Raw genomic sequence first — 15,065 nt, 5'->3', positions numbered from 1 at the left:
GTTGTCGTGTAATGAACGACCAAAATCCATTAAAAATGTTAGATTTTAGTTGAAAACGGTGTCACGTAAATGGCCCCTCCGTTTGGTTCCTACCCTGCTCCAACACACTTACCTGTCGTTTTCCAATAACCATGGGCAGCTCCGGGCCTGGAGGGCCACAGTCCTGCACAGTTTAGCTCCAACCCTAGTTCATCAAGGTCTTCAGGATCACTAGAACGCTACAGGAAGGAGTTTCATCAGGGCTGAAGCTAAACTCTGCAGGACAGTGACCCTTCTGGACTGAAGTTCCCCATCCTGGTCACTACTTTAACTTAAACCGCTAACAAGTTACAAAACACATAAACAACTCATAATTACGCAGCCCCTAAAGGGACGTGGTGAAGATAAAACATAAGATATAGGAGGAAAAATGATTTGGCAATGCTCATCTCACAAATGTTTGTGTTCACTCTAAATAATTCTGGGTTAAAAATAACCCAAGTTAGGTTGAAAATGGACTAAACCAGCAATTGGGTTGTTTTAACCCAGCGATTGGGATGTTTTAGCTCAGCGATTGTGTTGTTTTAACTCAGCGATTGGGTTGTTTTAACCCAGCGATTGGGTTGTTTTAACCTATCAATTGGGTTGTTTTAACCTATCAATTGGGTTGTTTTAAGCAAACATTTAACCCAACCGCTGGGTTAAAACAACCCAATTGCTGGGTTAGTCCATTTTCAACCCAACTTGGGTTATTTTTAACCCAGCATTTTTTAGAGTGTTCATTCGCAAAGAACTCAAAAGTTTTGCAAGTGAACTCAAATCAAAATATTTGCGAGAGAACACAATCTTATTGACCTCACATTTATATATGTCCCCTCCATGCATAATCATATTCATGTGACTTGTGATATATATTTATCACCAGTTTATGATATATATATTTATTAATATTATTATTATTTTTTTTAAATACTCATAATTTAACGTAATATCATAATGTTAAATAATATCATAATATCATATAACATTGGTAATCTTAATTTATTTAACAAATAATTTTAAAATATTTTATTTATGTATTTATCAGCTTGGTCAATTCAAATGAAGTACATTTTAATTTGATAAATTATTTGTTAAGCTATTTATTATGTTACTTGCTTAGGTAATCTTAATTTAAATTAAAAATATATATATTTATAAATTATTACTTATTATTTTACTATAGCAATTTACTCTCATTCTGGCTTTGTCTGTAAGGTAGTCTTATTGTGGGATATGTTTTATTTTTATTTTTTACTGATTTATCTTGCAATTGATTTGTTTGTTTATCGGTGTATTTATTGTTCCACTGTAGATTGAGCTGAGTGGTCTTGGATTACATGAATGTTCCTGTAAACAGAATTAAGTTGAGAACGGGACATGAGGCAGTGAAGTTGTCCATGATGGCCGCCGTGCCGAGAGCTCGACACACAAAGCCTCTTTGTTTCTCTATTGAGAAATTTATTGAGCTTAAAAACATCCTTGTTGAGCAATGAAGCCCATATTCCTGTTAAAGGTTAATCATTCGTTTCTCCCCCGCACATCCATTCACATTCAGCCAGCCGCTGATGCTTCAAAGCAGCTTTAAGTGTGACTTTATATGCAAACGATGGGGATACTCAGTGGAGGTTTAGGATGTAAATGAGCTCAGTGAGGTTTTGTTGAGGAAATGAGGGGATCGCACGGGCACTAACTGTTCCTGTGGCCTTTCTGAGGGATTGTGGGGCTTCCCTGCTGCTGCTCTTCAGGAGGTGTGAGAGCGTCAGGGCCGTTACTCTGACACTCCACACGGCTTAATGATGATGGAGTTCTGACGTCAGGATTTAGTCAATTGGGAACAAAGCATCCATTACTGTTAACTTGAGCTTTCTCATCCACTGCACTCCACTTACACTCGTGAAGTAACACGGAAGCTTCCAGCAGATCTCCAGCTCTCATTCTCCCAGTGGATCCTGTCATCAGGTCAACTGTGTGTGACCGTTCAGTTATAATAGTGTGTGTGTGTGTGTGTGTGTGTGTGTGTGTGTGTGTGTGTGTGTGTGTGTGTGTGTGTGTGTGTGTGTGTGTGTGTGTGTGTGTGTGTGTGTGTGTGTGTGTGTGTGTGTGTGTGTGTGTGTGTGTGTGTGTGTGTGTGTGTGTGTGTGTGTGTGTGTGTGTGTGTGTGTGTGTGTGTGTGTGTGTGTGTGTGTGTGTGTGTGTGTGTGTGTGTGTGTGTGTGTGTGTGTGTGTGTGTGTGTGTGTGTGTGTGTGTGTGTGACCGTTCAGTTATAATAGTGTGTGTGTGTCAGTGTTAATGTTGAACTGAGTGACGAGGCCAAATCATTCTGTACGTCCTTGAAGACTTCCTTCCATTTCCTTCTTTTCTTTCTTCATTTTTCTTCCTTCTGTTTTCCTTCATTTTTCCCCACCACACATTTCTTTCCTTTCTTCTTTACTTTCCTTATATGCTCTACCATTTTCCTTCAGTCCTTCCTGCTTCTTTCTTTCTTCCTTCCTTCATTTTCCTGCTTCTGTTTTTCTTCCTTCATTCATTTTACCTTCCTTCCTTCTTTCCTTTCTTCTTTTTTTTCTACCATTTTCCTTCTCTCCATTCCTCACACCCTCGTTCATTATTTTCCCCTTCCTTCACTTTTTCTTCCTTCATTTACCTTCCTTCTTTCCTCACTTCTTTTTTCCACAATTTCCTTCCATCCATCCTTCCTTTTTCCTGCCGGTTTTTCTTCCTTCCTTTCTTCACTTTTCCTGCCTGTTTTTCTTCCTTCATTCATTTTACCTTCCTTCCTTCTTTCCTTTCTTATTTTTTCTACAATTTTCCTTCTCTCATTCCTCACCCCTCGTTCATTATTTCCCCTTCATTCACTTTTTCTTTCTTCAATTTTCCTTCCTTCATTTACCTTCCTTCTTTCCTTTCTTATTTTTTTCCAAAATGTTCCTTAATTTCTTCCTATCTTCCTATCTTCCTTCTTTCATTTTCCATTCCTTCCTTCCTTCCTTCCTTCCTTCCTTCCTTCCTTCCTTCCTTCCTTCCTTCCTTCCTTCCTTCCTTCCTTCCTTCCTTCCTTCCTTCCTTCCTTCCTTCCTTCCTTCCTTCCTTCCTTCCTTCCTTCCTTCCTTCCTTCCTTCCATTTGTCCTGCTTCTGTTTTGCATCCTTCATTCATGTTACCGTCCTTCTTTTCTTTCTCCTTTTTTCCCTACAATTTTCCTTCCTTCTTTCATTTTTTGCTTCTTTAATTTTTCCTGCCTCTGTTGTTCTTCCTTCATTCATTTTACCTACCTTCCTTCCTTCTTTCCTTTCTTCTTTTTCGTAAAATTTCCCTTCCTTCCTCCTTTATATTTTCCTGTCTTTTTCTTCCTTCATTCATTTCATCTTCCTTCCTTCTTTCCTTTCTTATTTTTTTCTACCATTTTCCTTCTCTCGTTCCTCACCCCCTCGTTCATTATTTTCCCCTTCCTTCACTTTTTCTTCCTTCCAATTTCCTTCCTTACTTTCTCATTGTTCTACATTCTGTTTTCTTTCCTTCTTTCCTTTGCTAATTAAGTTGTTCCTTCCTTTATTTAATCCTTCTATCCTCCCTTCATCCTCCCACCCTTTCTTCCTTCTTTCTTATTTTCTTCCTTCTTTCCTCCATTCCTTCCATTCTTTTTTTTCCCATAATTCCGTCCTCCTCCGTGTATAGTTTCTCTGTTGATGTATTAGAGATACGGGTGCTGTATAGTCTCTATCTAGATCTGGGCAGGTCATTGACAGGTTTTAGGTTCAATCCTGGATTGTTCTGAACCATTATGTCTTTGATCAAAGCACTTTTGCTTCAATTGGATTTCCCCTGGCAATTCAGTTAAAAGCTTTAAGAAATGCTTTAGCAATGTTCTATCATCAAATGTTTTCAAACATGATTTTCTTCTGTACTTGTCCTCGTCTCCATCTGTTCTCTCCCTCCATCTCGTTCAGATCCTGTGACCAGTGATCCAGGACGAATGTGAGATCAGCACGTCTAAGCAAATGACCCGGTGACCTGTTAAACACTCTCACAGGGTCCTGTAAAACTCAAATGAGCTCATTGTGACCATCTCTGACTGTGCCTGCCTGCCTGTCACTTATGTGCCTGACTTTTGCCATTGCTCTAAATCGACATAAATCACATTGCTTTTAAACCTGAGGGATGAGGAAATGTCTTTTGTTCGGTGCTTTTTGATCAACTACAGAAATTCAGTCTGAAAAGAGAGACTTTATTGCACCATGAGGGCGGTTTGGTGATACAGCAGTTTTAGTTGTTAAGTCACTCTTCCAGAACCTTCCACACAGTTTTCCTCAAAAACACACATTACTGAGCCCTGCATCTTCAACGGACCTTCTGTAAAGTCCCGTTGCATTGTGTGAGTTCTAAATTTACTTGACATTTCAGTGTACAGCAGCCAGCGATCATTGAAATTCTGTGTTAGTCACCTAAACTCCAACCACTAGCTTTTAAATACTGCTGTTTTTACTCAGTAAACAAAGGCAAGGACAACTAGAAGTTGATGCGTATTGCTTAGTTCATTGACTTTATTGACTAAATCATATGTGGAAGGAGTTTTGAAATCCTGAAAGATCCTTTTTTTGTGAGCAACCTTTAAAATGTCCACAGTTTTGTTATTTGCAATATAATTACATTGTTATACATATAATACAAAAAATGAAACAACCCAATGTCTGGGTTAAAACAACCCAGTTAAAACAACCCAATCACTGGGTTAAAACAACCCAATCGTTGGGTTAAAACTACCCAATAGCAGGGTTAAAACAACCCAATCGCTAGATTAAAACAACCCAATGTCTGGATTAAAACAACCCAATGTCTGGGTTAAAACAACCCAATCAATGGGTTAAAACAACTCAATCGCTGGGTAAAAACAACCCTATCGCTGGGTTAAAACAATCCAATGTCTGGATTAAAACAACCCAATCACTGGGTTAAAACAACCCAATGTCTGGGTTAAAAAAACCAATGTCTGGGTTAAAACAACCCAATCACTGGGTTAAAACAACCCTATCACTGGGTTAAAACAACCCAATCGCTGGGCTAAAACTACCCAATCGCTGGGTTAAAACAACCCATTCGCTGGGTTAAACCAACCCAATGTCTGGATTAAAACAACCTAATTAAAACAACCCAATCGCTGGGTTAAAACCACCCTATTGCTGGGTTAAAACAACCCAATCGCTGGGTTAAAACAACCCAATGTCTGGGTTAAAACAACCCAATCGCTGGGTTAAAACAACCCAATCGCTAGGTTAAACCAACCCAATGTCTGGATTAAACCAACCCAATGTCTGGGTTAAAACAACCCTATTGCTGGGTTAAAACAACTCAATCGCTGGGTTAAAACAACCCAATCGCTAGGTTAACACAACCCAATTGATGGGTTAAAACAACTCAATCGCTGGGTAAAAACAACCCTATTGCTGGGTTAAAACAACCCAATCGCTGGGTTAAAACAACCCAATCGCTAGGTTAAACCAACCCAATGTCTGGATTAAAACAACCCAATCGCTGGGTTAAAACTACCCAATCGCTGAGTTAAAACAACCTAATGGCTGGGTTAAAACAACCCAATGTCTGGGTTAAAACAACCCAATCGCTGGGTTAAAACAACCCAATGTCTGCGTTAAAACAACCCAATCACTGGGTTAAAACAACCCAATGTCTGGATTAAAACAACCCAATCGCTGGGTTTGTCCATTTTCAAGCCAACTTGGGTTGTTTTTAACCCAGCATTATTTAGAGTGTAGCTTCATCCATAGTTTCTGTTGTATTCTATGGTGTTTCTAAGGTCTTCTGGGTGTTTTTTAGGTGTTTTATTATATGATTTATTTCTTGGGTGATAAAAGTCATACACAAGTGACATTCATGTCTCTATATATGACTCCAGTCCTTTCTTCAGTGTTCGTCTGTGGGATTGTACACCTGTTGTATTGTCTGATATCATTATGTGATTTCTTTTGAAGAGTGTATATGGGCTGGTTTAGGGTTTCTGTTATATTTGGATGTGTACAGTGTCTGATGTTCAGGTCTTCTCGACCCACTCATCCGTTTGAGAGGGAGTCAATGGTAACAGCATCTGAAATGTAAGAATGTCTCACAGCTCCGCTGAGTAAAAAGGCTGTTTGTGCTCAAGGTCTTCGACAAATCCATCTCTCCGTGACGTCCATTGAGCCGACAGCACAGTCTCCGTCCCATGATGGGGAGGTTATCCAAGACGCTTCTGTAAAATGACCCATGTTTATAGCAGTTTGCCCTACTCAAAAACCCTAAAGCAGAGTTCCTACGCAGTTCGGAAAAGTATGAAGTTTGATTTGAGTCATTTCTAGGACTGGAGAAGTATGGAAAAAAGAAACCAGAGTATGGAACAATATTTCCAGACTATTGCACCTTTTTAGTTATCTATAATAGAAAAATAAGAATTTTAAGAAAATACATTTATCAATGCACTTTTTCATTATGCAAAAATGCAGGTATTCTTAGTACGATATTCTTAGTATTAGAGCCTCTAAAAGGACCTATGCAAAAATAACAAATATATAGACTAGTGCTGGGCGGTTTTACCGGTTCATACCGAATACTGGTGTTCATTTTTGTTATGGTATGTATTTTGATTTAACCACAATACCAGTAATATGTCGCTTAAACAATGTTCGGAACGCGGTGCAGCGGGTCACTGTTTGAGAGGGTCCCGTTTCACTGTTGCACTGTAGTGAGGACACAGCTGAGATCGCATTAGGCCTACAGCCTATAGAGACAGAGCATATTTAGGCCACGCCAACACCGGGGGGGGGGGAACAATCCAACGCTCTCCATTGACTTTGCATTGCGTGAAGCGGCCTACTTGTCATTTCGGACTTATAACAAAAAACAGAACAATGTCTAAAAGCTGATATGTGACGAGGTGTACAGCAAACAAGCTAAAAAAAACAGGGAGACAAGTTTTTATAAGCTGTCAACCCCAAAAAACGAGCGTTTAAGGAGACAAAAGTGGAAACAGGCAATAAGACGTGAAGCTTCAGCAGGAAGAATGGGTACATTGGTTTTTAGGTTTGAACCTAAAGTTGAGTTAGTTAGTGTTGAAACTGAAAAGTTATGGGAAGGGGCGGAACATTTCCCAAACAAGCTCGAAGCAGTTGACCAATCACAACACACTGGTCAGCTCGACCAATTAGAGCACATTGCTCTTTTCAGAAGGAGGGGCTTCATACACTCTTAAAAATGAAGGTTCTTAAATGCTTCTTTGGGGGGGTGTATGGTTCCATGAAGAACCATTCCATTGTACAAAAAGTTTCACTCTAAAAAATGCTGGGTTAAAAATAACCCAAGTTGGGTTGAAAATGGACTAACCCAGCAATTGGGTTGTTTTAACCCAGCGGTTGGGTTAAATGTTTGCTTAAAACAACCCAATTGCTGGGTTAGTCCATTTTCAACCCAACTTGGGTTATTTTTAACCCAGCATTTTTTTGAGTGTTCTTTGTAGTGCAGTAAGGTTCTTTAGACTATAAAATGGTTTTAAAAAATGGTTCTTTAAAGAACCTTTCACAGAAACGATTCTTCAGGGAAACAAAAATGGTTCTTCCATGGCATCACTGTGAAAACTCCTGTTTGGTTCTTCCTGGCAGCTTTATTTTTAAGGGTGTAGCGACAAGAACTAAACGTTAGACTAGGGCTGAATCCGAAATCGCCCCTAAACCCTCAATCACTATTCCCTACGTTATCCACTAATACAGTTCACTTGAAGGAGTGAAGTCGGACAGCCGTTTTGTGTACATCAGCTGTACACTCGTTATTGCGGTGCGATATGGGATTGAGTGAGTGCACTCAATAACGTCCACTATGGTTTCGGACACCACTACAAATGGCTGTCCCCTCAAATAATGCCCTAATTGAGGTTATAGGGGGCGATTTTGGATTTTCGATTTTTTGGTTAAATGTTTGCTTAAAACAACCCAATCGCTGGGTTAAGTAAACCCAATAGCATTTTTTAGAGTGTATGGTCCTATTTCATATACTCTAGTGCTCTAAACACGAACTAGCAGTGTGTATGCGCACATATTTCATCACGTCTTCTTCAAATGAAATGTATGCAAACAAGGACACTGATAGCCGTAGATCTGACCCCAACCGCGATGACACAATGGGTTATTCTGCTACACCGAAGACAATGATGCAAGTTAATAGACTGACAATTCAAAGAAGAATGGGCAAAAAAGTCACTGCTTTATTCTTTCTGTGTTAAACTGACGTGTCGTTTGTTCAGAGACTGTAGAGCTCTTAAATACTGAAAATATCCTTAGACAATTTAAATGTTCTTCCGCGTTTCTTCCTCGTTTTGGCGGTTTGTTGTTATATAGGGTTCGTTTTTTAAAAATGCTTAAGTGCCCTCAACTCTGTTTTTTTTTCTCTCCGTGGTCATATTTTAATATTCATGTGTCTGTAATGAGTGTGTTGCATGTGTTTTATTGGTTGTTGTCTCCTCACAGCATCATATTGTGGGGCTTTGCAAACCTGTATTAACTCTATTGTGGAATTTTTCTACAATTTTCACTCATGACAGTAAAGTAGCCCATTCTAGTCAATCTACTGCAGTATTTCCTCTCAATCAGTAGAAAATGTGGTTAACACCCAGTCATGCATAGGGAAAAAAATACCGTCATATACTGCGAAACCAGTATAATTTAGAAAAATACTGTGATAAAATGTTTTGGTCATACCGCCCAGCACTAATATAGACTTCATGTGCACATGAGACACCATTAAATGTAGCATATAGAATAAGGCACACTGATTTGCACCATCAGCCCATTTCGCTGTGTTTTTTCTCGGCCGCCACAGAGTATGCGTTAAAGCAGACCTAAGGCCTTGAAATATGACGCACTGTCCTAACGAAAGCCACATTTTGAACACTTTTTTTACAGTAGCAGTCTTTTTTATAGACCCTTGAATTTGGCAAATAGGACAATGCACTGAGCCGTATTGTGCCTTTAGCCCATTTCATGTCATGGTTTCTCCGCCACCACAGAGGATGCGTTACATTGGACATTAGGTCTTGATTTTAAAGATACTACCCTAAGGAAAGCCAACCTTTGAGCAAATAGACTTCTATTCATTCATGTGCATCGATGCTCCCGTTTGATGGCAGTAGTTTATATAAAACCCATGCACGTGCAAATAGTTTCTCAAGGGCACGAAAAAGTTTCTTGTGTGCATGAAAAAGTCAGAGAAAATAAAAAATAAAAAATATTTACAGATGACTGTACCATATACCAAATATAAAGCTGAAAATAATGCTTTACAGTATGTTGAATATGGTCTGAAAATCTAGTTGTTGTTGTTTTTTTCATTGTAGGAATAGCAATTAGAACACAAGTGACAGAAGAACTAATATGACTTCATTTTTGTATTATTAATATTAGTTTTTTTATGTATTTACTTTTTTCATTTGTTCTTTGGCAAGCAATAGTAGAGTTTGTGTTGCGTTTTTTATGTATTGTATGCATCAATATGCATCTATTTTACTTATTGAATACAAAATTGCTCACACATTTTTTTAAATAAATCTTCATGATTTTAAAACTCCTTCAGCATGTGATTTACTTTTAAGAGAATTTGAAACAAGAATTTGTTTTAAATTAATTAGAATTCTGATGATGTTTACACAATATCAATATTATATCTATATAATAGAACTCATTGGGCCCTATTTTAATGATCTAAGCACATGGTCTGAAGCACAGGTGCACTTAGAGTGTATGAGTGTCCATACACTTAGAATCCAATTTTGTTAGTTTAACGATGGGAAAAATGGACGGCGCATGGTCTAAAAGGGTTGTCCCTATAGTCTCTTCATGAGTCATGGGTGTGTTTTGGGCATAACGTGCAATAAAACAATCAGAGTCTCATCTCCCATTCCCTTTAAAAGCCAGGGCCCGTATTCATAAAGATTCTAAGAGTCCTCTCAGAAAACTCCTAATTTAGCTTAAAAACTTTTATGTAGGAGTCTTAGCTTAAGAGCTATTCGGGACCGATCTGAGAGCAACTCTGAGCAAGGAAAATACGAAAACTTTTATCTTAGTGAAGAGGCGGGGCTGACCCCGTTGCTACGTATGACACCGTCTTTTGAAGACTGTGATTGGTTGGTTGTCCAAAAAGGCAAAAAAAAAGGAGCGCTTTTAAGTATAGGGTCTATTCTAAGCCTTCACTTTGAAATTACAAGCGCAAATTGTCCTATTTTACCGCTCTCTCTCACTCACACACACACACACATTATATATACAGTGAGGAAAATAAGTATTTGAACACCCTGCTATTTTGCAAGTTGTCCCACTTAGAAATCATGGAGGGGTCTGAAATTGTCTTCGTAGGTGCATGTCCACTGTGAGAGACATAATCTAAAAAAAAAATCCAGAAATCACAATGTATGATTTTTTAACTATTTATTTGTATGATACAGCTGCAAATAAGTATTTGAACACCTGTCTATCAGCTAGAATTCTGACCCTCAAAGACCTGTTAGTCTGCCTTTAAAATGTCCACCTCCACTGCATTTATTATCCTAAATTAGATGCACCTGTTTGAGGTTGTTAGCTGCATAAAGACACCTGTCCACCCCATACAATCAGTAAGAATCCAACTACTAACATGGCCAAGACCAAAGAGCTGTCCAAAGACACTAGAGACAAAATTGTACACCTCCACAAGGCTGGAAAAGGGCTACGGGGAAATTGCCAAGCAGCTTGGTGAAAAAAGGTCCACTGTTGGAGCAATCATTAGAAAATGGAAGAAGCTAAACATAACTGTCAATCTCCCTCGGACTGGGGCTCCATGCAAGATCTCACCTTGTGGGGTCTCAATGATCCTAAGAAAGGTGAGAAATCAGCCCAGAACTACACGGGAGGAGCTGGTCAATGACCTGAAAAGAGCTGGGACCACCGTTTCCAAGGTTACTGTTGGTAATACACTAATACGTCATGGTTTGAAATCATGCATGGCACGGAAGGTTCCCCTGCTTAAACTGCCTTATGTCCTGGCCCGTTTTTTTTTTTCAAGTTTGCCAATGACCATTTGGATGATCCAGAGGAGTCATGGGAGAAAGTCATGTGGTCAGATGAGACCAACATAGAACTTTTTGGTCATAATTCCACTAAACGTGTTTGGAGGAAGAAGAATGATGAGTACCATCCCAAGAACACCATCCCTACTGTGAAGCATGGGGGTGGTAGCATCATGCTTTGGGGGTGTTTTTCTGCACATGGGACAGGGTGACTGCACTGTATTAAGGAGAGGATGACCGGGGCCATGTATTGCGAGATTTTGGGGAACAACCTCCTTCCCTCAGTTAGAGCATTGAAGATGGGTCGAGGCTGGGTCTTCCAACATGACAATGACCCGAAGCACACAGCCAGGATAACCAAGGAGTTGCTCTGTAAGAAGCATATCAAGGTTCTGGCGTGGCCTAGCCAGTCTCCAGACCTAAACCCAATAGAGAATCTTTGGAGGGAGCTCAAACTCCGTGTTTCTCAGCGACAGGCCAGAAACCTGACTGATCTAGAGAAGATCTGTGTGGAGGAGTGGGCCAAAATCCCTCCTGCAGTGCAAACCTGGTGAAAAACTACAGGAAACGTTTGACCTCTGTAATTGCAAACAAAGGCTACTGTACCAAATATTAACATTAATTTTCTCAGGTGTTCAAATACTTATTTGCAGCTGTATCATACAAATAAATAGTTTAAAAAGCATACATTGTGATTTCTGGATTTTTTTTTTTTTAGATTATGTCTCTCACAGTGGACATGCACCTACGATGACCATTTCAGACCCCTCCATGATTTCTAAGTGGGAGAACTTGCAAAATAGCAGGGTATTCAAATACTTATTTTCCTCACTGTATGTAAATAAATCCTTTTATTATTTACCATGCTGTTAATTTCCTATAAGGTATTTGATTGGCTTCGAATTATAAATATTGTTCCACTCTTTCCAATTACACTGATTGCTGGCATGTCTATTTAATTGGTGGTTTGAAAGTTGGGTTTAATGCAACAAACATGATCCCTGCACGATTTATTGGGTCTTATTAAGTCACTGTTATCCATTGTCTGCAACACATTTCTTCTCCCTCTTCGTCTTTCTGCCATTTTCTCCGCTGCTAAAGAAACTCTTAAGCCTCTTAAAAATGTCCGTGCTCCTTACAAATTTGACCTTAAGACCTCTTTTAAGGGTTAAGATGCATTCTGAATTGCTTTTTTCTTTAATAGGATTTTATTAGTTAATTTTAAGAGTAAACGCCCACATTTCTAAGAATTTTCTTAGAATTTTGTCACTAGGAGCTACACTTTGCATTAAGATTCTTTATGAATACGGGCCCAGGTGCGCTTGCACCATGGCGGATTCGCTGTTTACACCCTCAACCTGACGAGTCATTTTAAACACGTGTGTATGGCCACGATTGGTTAAATAAGTAGCCAGTTTCATTCGTCATTACTGCAAATAAGTAATTCTGATACATGTAATGACTATATGACATGTAGGCATTTGTATCTTTATGTACACAATAATATTCTTACATTGTATGTTATTATTTTTAATATTTGGCATGTTTGTGTGTTGGTGTTCGTCCCTGTGTGTGTAATAAGCAGAGTGTACGCCCCGCCTATAGGCGCATATTACTAACGCACCCTTGAAATAACAAAAAAATACTGCGCTATTGACTTTAGAGCAGGTTTTTGTTGGTCAATGGTGCAGTCGTTTTCAGTTCCTCAAAATAGCAACACGCCAACAATGCTCCTGAACACACCTGGTTTTCAGACCAGCACGCCCATGGGCGAACAGATGGGCGAGAGTGCATTTGCTATTAAAACGACGTGGCGCTGGACGTGAAATTGATAACTACGTTGGGCTCAAACTACCGGGTGTATGATAGGGCCCTATGGCCGCGTGTCCACCAAAGCTAGGCGTTCTGCTGAAAATGTCTCACTGTGGGCGCTTGAGAGCGTTTTGGCAGCTCAGCGTTTTTTTCAGTTGAGATTCTTTGCTTGCTATGATACGGAATATCCGCAGAAGTGTTTCTAGTATCTCATTTCACAGATAGTTTGTTTCTGTATCGATTCTCTATGAAAAAAGTATTTCCTCTGGCTCTTGTTTTAAATTATTTTGTTCTGTTATTATGCTGCTTGTCATCTGTTGACGTTGTACACGCAGAATGTGGCGGTGGGTCGGTGTTGTATTTGTCCCGCCCCTCCTCCACTGTGATTGGACGGCTGGGTGAAAAGTGACAGTGATGAGGGCTGCGTTTTACTCAAAGTTGAACATTGTTCAACTATCGGCGACCGGTAAAAAAAAACGCTGAGCGCTCAGCGCTTGAGCGTGAAATACTCAAGGGGGTTTCCAGCACCCAGAAAGCGTACCTTCCATAGGGGCAGCCATTGCTAACCAAGCCATCACCTGCTGTTAGCATCCCATTGACTCCCAGTCATTTTGGCGTCACTTTGACAGCGAATAACTTTACAGCTGAGGCGTTTAAAGACTCCATTTGTCCATTGTTTATTTCTAAAAAAAACACGACAATGTATAAAAGGCTCCATTACCTTGTATCTTACATTATCGACCTGTAGAAGCCGTTTTTGTAAAAAATAGGCTAACGATTGCGTCATAAACACGCGACTCTGTCGCATAGTAGACGAATTACCGTATAGACAGGAGGAGAAGCTCGCAGGCAATCTTTTACTGTCTATGAGGCAATCGGGGGGACGTGGAGGTAAAAAGTCCGATAAAGTGAAGGGAGAAGCATGTGGAGAAGGCCATAGAGAGCCAAAAGCAACGGGACAAAATATTTCATATTTCAAAATGTTATCAAAATTCCAATAGGAATCCTTTAATATTTTAAATCAGGGTTTTGATATTCATCATTTATCAGAACATTGAGTAACACTACATACATTTTAAGGCTTTTTTTTTTGCTGTAAAACCTCACCTCACCATGAGGTGGCAGTAGTCAGTTTACCCCATGAAGTCTGAGAAACGCGCTTTCCCTGACCTGACAGAAACTCTGCACTAATGTAGTCTGTACTGAGCATGCTTTCCGCGCTTAACAAGAGTGACACGTTCCTCACAATTTCCAGTCGGTCACCTAAAGAGAGGCTGAAGTATTTCCATAGCTCGTACCAGCCGGGTTGTGCTCCAGTAAAGCCCAGAAGCTGATACCAGAGGAGACCTGGATTCACGGCGCTGCCGAACAGAAGGCCTTTGTTAGCGGCCACCAAATGAAACCCCTTCACGTCTGAGATAATGTCCCCTCCAAAAACACTTAACAGCTTGTTTTTCATGTTCATTGAGTTCAAGTGATGTTTTTGTGATAGCAACTAATAGCTGCACTTGAAAAAAGCTTTTGAAAGTGCTTCATTTAAACATATTAAAACGAAATCTAAAATATGAACAAAAACAAGTTTATCTGAAATAACATTGTTTTTTGTCTAATTGCATTCAAAACCATGTAGAATTTTATTATTGGAGGTTATAATTTACTGTTCTGTAAAGGGAAATATAATTATATATATTAATTATAAAACAAATAATATATTTATTTTGTAGTGTTATTTTATATTCTCTTATATATATATATTATATAAAGAGAATATAAAATAACACTACAAAATAAATATATTATTTGTTTTACTATATATATATATATATAGTCGTTTCTTCATTGTTCTGTTTAATTTATTAAACATTGTTATTATTTATGTCTATGTATTTTTGTTATATTTTGGTATTTGTTTGAATTTTTTATGTTAATTTAAATTATTTAAAAATAATTAAATATCATCAATAATAATATTAATAAATGACCACTAATTTTAATTAATTAAAATTGCATTATTTTCTTTGTTATTAAAATATAATTAATAATACATGAACAATAATGATTCTTTACAAATAATTGGTTTTATTTATGCATTTTATTTTTTTATGGAAAAATATATTTAAATTTTTTATTTCTTTTTTTAATTTAATAATTTTAGAAA

Source organism: Gobio gobio, assembly GCF_949357685.1.
Source record: "Gobio gobio genome assembly, chromosome: 11".
Taxonomy (NCBI): domain Eukaryota; kingdom Metazoa; phylum Chordata; class Actinopteri; order Cypriniformes; family Gobionidae; genus Gobio; species Gobio gobio.
This window is presented reverse-complemented; position numbering follows the sequence as displayed.